Consider the following 10,168-nt stretch of genomic DNA (forward strand, 5'->3'; position numbering starts at 1 on the left):
CAAAATGGAGAAACACGGGCAGTGACAACCCTATCCCCAGGGTCGAGCATAGGACTTGAAAAGCCCTAAAAAAACCCCAACTATTGGGGTGCAACTGGTAGGGAGCCGCGTTGATGAAATTCAAAAAATCACACTCAAAGTGTGTGAAGGGCAGACATACACCTAAATCCCTAAAGAAACACTGGTACATGTAGAAAAAAGGGATAGTGGAAGTACCCCCCATATACACACGCTCACCGGGTTGACAAGGCTCAACCTGGATGAGCTTGGAAATGGACGCTTGGAAGATTCTATGCGATCTCCACATCGGATTGACCTCAATAAATGATTTAAAGACACTTTGGAACTCTCCGACGTCCCCTCTAACCCACTCATAGCCCGGAACGGTAATGGCGGGGTGAGAATCTTTAGGGTTATTCCCACCCCTCTTCTTTTCAGTGGCGGCCATCTCGTCAGCCACCGCCTTGCCGCGTGCCTTGCCCTTACCTTTGGCTGGCGTAGAAGGTGCGGCACCACTCTCACCAGCCATCGAGAGACGAAAAGACTCGAAAAGGGGAAAATAAGAGGAGAAGACAGAGGAGGCGAAGTACTTGGTACTCCTTTGACAATGATAGAACAATGGCGAAGGACAAGGACCTAATTGCCGGAAACGGCAACAACGAAGGAGAGTAGAGACGAGGAAGGTAGAAGATAAAGAGTGAGCGGAGAAGGTTAAAGCATCGAGAACACGCCAAAGAAGAAAGAGTAAAGTGAATCTGAGAGGGCGCGGAGGAGAGAGGGAAAAGGGAATTTGCAAAATCAAAAACAGTTGTGACACATGGTGGAAACGAAAAAACTGACGCCACAGTAAATGAGGGCCATTATGACGAGTGCGCCCCAAGATTACATAACTGTCACCTCCCATTAACACGCCGCCCACACGTTTCGGGGAACGAGGTGACACTTATGACACATGGCATCACGTCAAGGGAGCGTACACGGAGCGTCGTGACCCTTCGTTGAACTCGGCATTAACTCCTCGACCCACGGTCTTCAGAGCTCGGGGGGCTAGTGTACTATCCGCATCGCAAGGCCGAGCTTGAGCTTGGTATCATAGTGCAGCTTGACATCGGATATGCATCACGCGACATCGGCCATGACAAAGGCCCATCATCTGAACAGGTCACAACTGATCTCGGGCCCAAGGCCCAGATAAACCCTAATTCACACTAAGGTACGTGCATTACTTATACGAGACTCATACACCCACAAACACTAACTTTAGCATCGGAGTCTCTTTTGCAAGTATCACCCCCACTTTGGAGCAGCAAGCGTACCCAGTGAAGGAGGCTCACCAATCTTACCCAGCAGATCGTCCCCTACGACAGATCTCCAGTAAGAACACTATCTAAATCAAAACGACAAAGGGGAGAGCATACACTAAGGGGGAGAGCCGTAATACATTAGCAATATATGAACTTACTTGCTATGAATCATGAAATTCTCTTATTAAGTTTTATTTGAAACAATTTGATCAATTATATTTGTCATCATCAAAAAGGGGGAGATTTTTGAGTCAGACGAAGCAATCCCAGCAAGGCTTTGAATGAGACAAATATAATACATATTGTTATTTCTAACAAGTGTGTTAGTGTTTCAGTAAAACACAAATAAACATAAGAACAGGTAAAATGAACCATGTGCAACCTTACCACATCAGAACTAAGACCAAGGGTAAAAGCTATAGGACATCAATTGAAGAGATTAAATAAAGCCAAGCCCAGCACAAGAGGGAAAATGATCATGCCTCAAACGATACAAGAACAAGTCTGATCAAGAGCAAAATGAACGCTCAAACTATACTAGACTACATTAGACAAAAGGATGAATTAAGACCAAAAAGAATGATCAAGTACTGAACAAACATCAAAATAAAGCTCAAAGGTCAAAGATCAAATATCAGACATTGGATAAAGAGGAGACGAAGAAATGGTTCAGAGACGGAGACTCAAGTTTCAGATACAAACGAAGAGCATGGAAAACCGTTTAATTTAAGCTAAGTAACAATAAGAAATGGTACATAGCATCTACACGCATAAGAAGAAGATACAAAGACATCAAATTGTGTGAAGAAAAAGAAGACAAATAGAAAACCATGAGTTCACAAGTCAAAGCTACGTGTGTTAGAGCAAGTACAACCACTCTTCAGAGAAAGACAACACTCTCACAGCCAAAATGCTAGAAGAGGTACAGACACATCTAAGTCATGATTAAAGTCATACATAGAAGTAAACAAACTGCACAAAAGACTTCTCATGGCACAGACCTGGCAAGCAAACATTTAATGCAAGATCAAATGCATTAAATACAAGATTTACAAAGCATGGTGTCGCCACCCGCCGAAACGGACACTGGCATTCGCGACGATGGTCGGACTCTTTTTAAGTTTGAAAAATGGTGGATTGTTAGAATGACTTATTCTCAAACTGAGACCTCATCGAACTAACAATTTTATTAAATGATTCACCAATCCATGTTAATCCCAAGCGGGACCCTCCATGGATTAGTGGTTTTCGCAAAAAGAAGGGTTCTTGGAGTCGCCACCAATGTTTTACTCAAAACATTGGAAAAAGATATAAGGCAATTGATTTTCGCAAATCAACTTTGGCCATTACAACCATAGTCGGGTAAGGGAGTCGGTTACGTGCGAGGAAGGTGTTAGCACCCCACAACGCCCCTTTCGGGTTCCCTATGACGGATTATTTCATGAATAATAGTGTAAAGTTACTAAATTAACCCTATTTATTAGAAACAATTATTAGTAAAATATTTACATTATGAAAATTCTAAACATGCAATGCAGCAAAAAAATAAATAAAAGCGATAAAAGAAAGGATTTGGGAGAAAACCTTCGAAGCGGGCTTTTATATATTCAGAACAAAGTTTTGGGAGGCTTTTTGGCGCTCCTTCTCACTACACGTCCGCTCGCTCCTTTCCCTAAAGATAATTTTTACTACGGAAATCAAAGAGATTTCCCTTCGACTTGTTCGAGTCTCAAGCTAATGGCTCATGACTCAAGAACTTCATCGGATCGGCTCTCGGAGAGACTTCTAGGGCAGAGAATAGCTCAAAAACCCAAGAATACTCAGCACGAGGGTCCAGAAATGTGGAAAAAGTGTGGAAGGACGTCCAAATGACGTCCTATTTATAGGATTGAGGCGCAATACGGCCTGGGAGGTCAATACGGCCCGTACTGGGTTTTTGAACTACAGTACGGCCGTATTGAATTTGGTACGGCCGTACTGAAGTTCAAAAACTTCAGTACGGCCATATTGAGTTCACTACGGCCGTATTGCAGTTTAAATGGCTTAGTACGGCCGTACTGAACCTCTGGGAGGGCGTATTGGGCTCCAATCCTCACACACCCTTATTCTAAGCTACTCTAAGACTTCTAGACCTACAAAGAATCATCCTAGGGTCTTCCAGGAGTCCTTCCGGCTGACTTTCCTTCGGTCTTTGAGAGTCTTTGAGCTTTATTTCCGACCCGGACAATTTTAGGGGTCTACAGCTGCCCCCCTTTACTTAGTCGAACGGCTTTTTGGTGTACCGGTTGACAAGTAAAGGAGTTGACCCAATTGTCCGGGGAGTAAGCCATCCTTCCGACTTGTAGTGTCTTCCGGTGGGAAAATTGTTGAGTGGCCTCTCCAGGTTGAGTATTAGTCGTCGCCTTTCCAGGCTCGTGCATACCTCGGTGTTTCTGACAACCTCGGTAGCGTGAGTTTGCCCTCTCCAGGGTCCGCATGCCTCTGTGTTTCTGACGACGTTGGCAGTTGCATACCTCCGTGTTTTTGACGACGGGGTAGCTGAGTATTAGTCGTCGCCTCTCCAGGCTCGTGCATACCTCGGTGTTTCTGACAACCTCGGTAGCTGCATACCTCCGTGTTTCTGATGATGGGGTAGCTGAGTATTAGTCGTCGCCTCTCCAAGCTCGTGCATACCTCGGTGTTTCTGACAACCTCGGTAGCTGCATACCTCCGTGTTTCTGACGACGGGGTAGCTGAGTATTAGTCGTCGCCTCTCCAGGCTCGTGCATACCTTGGTGTTTCTGACAACCTCGGTAGCTGCATACCTCCGTGTTTCTGACGACGGGGTAGCTGAGTATTAGTCGTCGCCTCTCCAGGCTCGTGCATACCTCGGTGTTTCTGACAACCTCGGTAGCTGCATACCTCCGTGTTTCTGACGACGGGGTAGCTGAGTATTAGTCGTCGCCTCTCCAGGCTCGTGCATACCTCGGTGTTTCTGACAACCTCGGTAGCGTGAGTTTGCCCTCTCCAGGGTCTGCGGTTTGCCCTCCCCAGGGTTGCATACCTCCGTGCTTCTGGTCACTTTGGTAGCGTGAGTTTGCCCTCTCCAGGGTCTGCGGTTTGCCCTCCCCAGGGTTGCATACCTCCGTGCTTCTGGTCACTTTGGTAGCGTGAGTTTGCCCTCTCCAGGGATTTGTGATGATTTTGTCTCCACAGTCCACGATGCTGCTTCGACGGTTCTTTTTGATTTTGGTGCCGCTGAGGGCTGGATAACGCAGGGATCCGTCTAGGGGATGTGCAGTTACTCATAGGTTCTTGTGTCCCAACTTTCCATTGCGTAGTTGGTGCCCACTGGGAAATTCTGATTCCTTGGGGATGCAGACACAAAGATGCTCTTTCTGAGGTGAGCGATGCCTTATGATTGGCTGACGTCCTTTCGACGTTGGTGGAGTATCCTGGTTAGCCTTATTCGGGTGACTCTTTTGATTTTCTGGTTTTGTTGCCTCTGCGTAGGCTGTTATCCTGGGGGATTCTGTTGTGATGATTTTATCTCCACAGTCCACGATGCTGCTTCGATGGTTGTTTTTGATTATGGTGCCTCTGAGGGCTGGATAATGCAGGGATCCGTCTAGGGGATGTGCAGTTACTCATAGGTTCTTGTGTCCCAACTTTCCATTGCGTAGTTGGTGCCCACTGGGGAAATTCTGATTCCTTGGGGATGCAGACACAAAGATGCTCTTTCTGAGGTGAGCGATGCCTTATGGTTGGCTGACGTCCTTTCGACGTTGGTGGAGTATCCCAGTTATCCTTATTCGGGTGACTTTTTTTGATTTTCTGATTTTGTTGCCTCTGCATAGGCTGTTATCCGCTGGGGGATTCTGTTGTGATGATTTTGTCTCCACTGTCCACGATGCTGCTTCGACGGTTGTTTTTGATTTTGGTGCCGCTGAGGGCTGGATAATGCAGGGATCCGTCTAGGGGATGTGCAGTTACTCATAGGTTCTTGTGTCCCAACTTTCCATTGCGTAGTTGGTGCCCACTAGGGAAATTCTGATTCCTTGGGGATGCAGACACAAAGATGCTCTTTCTGAGGTGAGCGATGCCTTATGGTTGGCTGACGTCCTTTCGACGTTGGTGGAGTATCCTGGTTATCCTTATTCGGGTGACTCTTTTGATTTTCTGGTTTTGTTGCCTCTGCGTAGGCTGTTATCCGCTGGGGAATTCTGTCGTGATGATTTTGTCTCCACAGTCCACGATGCTGCTTCGACGGTTGTTTTTGATTTTGGTGCCGCTGAGGGCTGGATAACGCAAGGATCCGTCTAGGGGATGTGCAGTTACTCATAGGTTCTTGTGTCCCAACTTTCCATTGCGTAGTTGGTGCCCACTGGGAAATTCTGATTCCGTGGGGATGCAGACACAAAGATGCTCTTCCTGAGGTGAGCGATGCCTTATGATTGGCTGACGTCCTTTCGACGTTGGTGGAGTATCCCGGTTATCCATATTCGGGTGACTTTTTGATTTTTTGTTTTGTTGCCTCTGCGTAGGCTGTTATCCGCTGGGGGATTCTGTCGTATGATTTGATTGGTCTCTTCTGTTAGGCGGATTATCTTGACGTTCGGTGTTTGGTTGAATACCGAATTCCGCTTGGGGAATGGGTATTGATCTTTTTGGATTTTCCTTTTTTTTTTTTTTGGAGGAGTGCCTCTGAGTAGGCGAATGGGGATTGAGGATCTTATGTATCCCAGAGTATTATTTAGAAAGCCTCTGCAGGCTTAGCTTCACTCGTCGCTCGAGTTGGAAAGCTATCTTCCACTGAGGAAGTCTGAATCCTTTGACTCGGATATTTTGTTTGGATGATCATACTTCCATTGGGGAATCTTGCTGATCTTGCTCTGATAGCTTTCACTGGGAATTCGGCCCAAGAGTGCAAGCTGAGATGTCTCTGGGGAGTATTATTTCGGCAAGCCTCTTCAGGCTCAGTTATTCTGTACGATTATTGGATTTTCTGAATTTTTTCCTTTTTCGTCGATTTCGGCTTTTTTCGGAATCGGAAGGATCTCAAACACACTCACAGATAAAGTATGCAGAGGAATGAAGATGTTGTGATGAATGAGAGGAGGAGGGACATATTTATAGAAAAAAGTACGGCCCATACTGAATTCAGTATGGCCGTACTGATCTTATTGTTGATGTACAAAAGAATGGGCCAATACGGGCCGTATTGAATTCAATATGCCCGTATTGGTGTGGTCGTTATGGCCAATGCTGCCGTATTCATTTCAGTACGCCCGTATTGAGTTGAAAATTTGTTCATAACCCTAATTTTAGTACGGGCGTACTGAACATGGTACGGGCGCATTGTTTTTTTCTGAAGTTTATTTTATTTTTTATTTTTTATTTTTTTATTTTTTATTTTTTTATTTTTTATTTTTTATTTTTTATTTTTATTTTTTATTTTATTTTATTTTATTTTATTTTTTTCAATAAACAGAGAATAAGTGATCTTCTAGTACACCTATCATCTGTATGCATGTATGCGGTATGATGCACCTAATTCTATTTGATTTATTTTTCAAAAGAATTAACCGATGCGTTTCTTTGCTTGGATTTTGTCATTCCTCTAGATGGGCTGTGCGCTGCCGATTTCTGTAACCGAGGAATGATGCGTGTTATATCGGGATTGGTGTCATCAACCCAGTGATCATTCCCTTCCTTTAGAAGATGTATTAACCTTCCTATTGACCACTATATCTCCATGTTTTCACTAGATTATTCTAAAATCGTTTGGGACAAGAGAAAAGAAAGGAAAGATATTTTTGTTCAAAAGTTTGTGTTTTAGAGGGGATTATTTATTGTTCTGAAAACGGTTTTTGTAAGAATGGCTGGCCAAGGTAGGCTCATGTGTTTAGGATTGTTTGATTAAACACTTATGAAGTTAATAAAGTCTTGTTATTGACGTTGTGATTCGACAACTTAGATAGTTTCCCTTGAACCTTTCTTTTTGAATTCAGCTTATGGTACCATCATGGATTTCTTTTGTTTTTTGATAGTCCTTATTTTTGCCTAAAACACCCCTTTGTGGTGTCTCAGCGGACCTTTGTTTTTGTTCGTTTTTGCAACCCTAATTTTTGCCTAGGTCACCCTTTCGTGGGATTCCTAGCGGGTTCTTTGCTCTTATTTTTGCGCAGCCCCCTTTTTGGGTTTCCTGCCGAGCTTTTTTTGTTTTTATGATTTTTGTTTTTAAAGGATTTCTTTTTTATCCATGATGGCACTTGTCGAGGCCAAGCAATGGTGCTCCAAGTTGTCATACACACTTCCACATAAAAATGATGCGGGTTTATTGTTATTAAGACGATTTTAACATCATTCATGCTTATTCAAACAGGGTTAAAAATAATGTGGTCTAGAAATTTATTGCAAGCAAGAAAAGAAGCAATAAGAAATAATAAAGAACGATTTTATTATAATTATAGCGGAAACATGTGCCCTATCGAGGCTCGGGGGTCGGGCTGTCCCCGAGGAGTAATCTCTAACAGTCATCAGGTCTATACATCCCTATCGGAAGGAGAAGAGCACTTGATGACGACGACCGGCCTTGACGCTTGTGAACCGGCCTTCCTAAAGATCTGGCTTAAAGAACGTCGAGAAGGATCTTGATTCCTCTTCGTCCTTTGATCTTTATTAGGGTTGTATCCTAACCCTTGTTTCCCCGGATTTTCCTTAATAATGGGTAGCTCGGGAATTCCTTGGGAATCCTTGCCAAGTCCTTGTCCAGGCAAGTATCCGTTCTTGGTGAGCATGTAGGCTACCTTCTTCATTTCTCGGGGAAACGTTTCAACATTGGCGATCTCCAATGCTTGGAAGGCGGTCTCTAGAGCTTCCTCTACTGCATCCACGTAAGGTATGGCAGATGGCTTGCTGATAAGTATGTCATCTTCAGCTTGTACGGTCACCAGCTTGTCACCCACTATGAATTTGACTTTCTGGTGGAGCGTAGAGGGAACAGCTTTCGCATCATGAATCCAAGGTCGGCCGAGGAGACAGCTGTATGCGGGAGTAATGTCCATCACTTGAAATTCGACATTAAAGATGGTGGGTCCAATTTGGATTGGAAGATTGATTTCTCCCACCACTTCTCTTTTAGAACCGTCGAAAGCTCGGACGATCATGTTGCTCGAGCGCATTTGGATTCCCTTGATTGCCATTTGATCGAACGTTCTTTTTGGCATTACATTCAAGGAAGATCCATTATCCACCAAGACTTTAGCGATGTGATATTCCTTGCACTTTACAGAGATGTGCAAGGGCTTGTTGTGATTCGGTCCCTCAGCGGGGATCTCTTCATCGGTGAAAGTGAGGTGATCATTAGCCGTGATGTGACTAACAATCCCCTCAAACTTATCTTGGGAGATAGTGTGCGACACGTATGCCTCGTTCAAGACTTTCAACAGAGCTTGTCGATGCGGTTCGGAGCTTAGGGTCAACGACAACAGAGTAATCTTTGCAGGCGTCCTATGAAGTTGATCCACGATGGAGTACTCGCTCTGTCGGATATATTTTAACAGCTCGTCAGTCTCCTCCTCGGATTCTTTATTTTCCTCAGTTTTCTCTTTTTCTTTTTCTTTTCCTTTATTCTTGGGAGCTTTATCATGAAGATCTTCGGGAGTGTAGATCCTGCCACTCCTAGTCATGCCCCCAAGTCCAGCGATGTTAGAGATATCGCTGTCGGCAGAAGAATGGATGTCGTATATCCATGGCACAGCCTTATTCGATTTGTAGGGAAAAGGTCCTGGAGCAGTAATCCTTAACGGTGTCGGACCTTCCCCTTTATTCGTCTTGATTACCAACAACGGAGTTGATGTGCGTTCGCTTGGCGCGGTTGTTGGCTTACACTTAATAACAAACGGCGTGCGATCCATTCTGAACATACGCATCGATTAATCCTTTCTTTTTATTAATGTTATTAATGAATTACTAGGAGAGATGTATGCAATGCACTCCCCTAGATCCCTCCATGATCTTCGATAAGAATGCATGATATGAGATGATGGTGTTGAATATGCATGCATTGTGTTTATTTCAACTAAGCATTATCATGTTTTCGGGATGCTCCTAAGATGATGCATGATATTGCTTGGTTTGGATAAATATCTTTTTTGGGTATTTTGTTTTTTGTATTTTTTTGGGTGAAAAGGGAAACTACCTATATGAATGTGATGAAGGTAGATGTTAACACCATGTAATGGAAGATTCTTATTCCTATTTATTCTTATTTTAAAAGGGAATGTTGTATGTTTAAAGAATGCAATGTATGCTCAAACAATGTCACATAGACCTATACACAAACAATTCACTCATCCACGAACAGTCACGAGCGAATCACGAGGTAGGGGTATCCTGCAGAAAAGTGCATATTCAAGGAGGTTCTAACTGTTCTCACCGGTCCAAGGCCCCCAAGGTGCCCCCATTATAGGGACCCAATTCCTCTCGTCGTAAGTCGATGAAAAGCTCCAACGCACTGTCGGACTTGAGTTCATGGTTTTCACCTTGAGTGATGCTTTCCGACAACGGTCTACAGGCACCTATAGACCCATTCGACAACCGGCCGTACTAACATCCACTCCCTATGGCTTTCCACTCATGCCCCTGGGTATAGAGGGAACTGTTGTGTGCAAAGGTTCGTGTGCAGTTTGTATTTCAAACAATTGCGAAAATTTTAAACATTCAACAGTTATTAAAGCCAATTAGATAAAACATATTACCATACAAGCGAGGGGTAACGAAGTAATTTTAAACTATTATTTTAGAAATAATCCATCACTAAATGGGACTGACTCTCGAGGCTTCCCCAGTGGAGTCGCCATCTGTCGCCACTCGCCGAAACG

This window comes from Cajanus cajan, chromosome 6 (genome assembly GCF_000230855.2).
Source record: "Cajanus cajan strain Asha chromosome 6, NIPB_CcT2T_4, whole genome shotgun sequence".
NCBI lineage: Eukaryota > Viridiplantae > Streptophyta > Magnoliopsida > Fabales > Fabaceae > Cajanus > Cajanus cajan.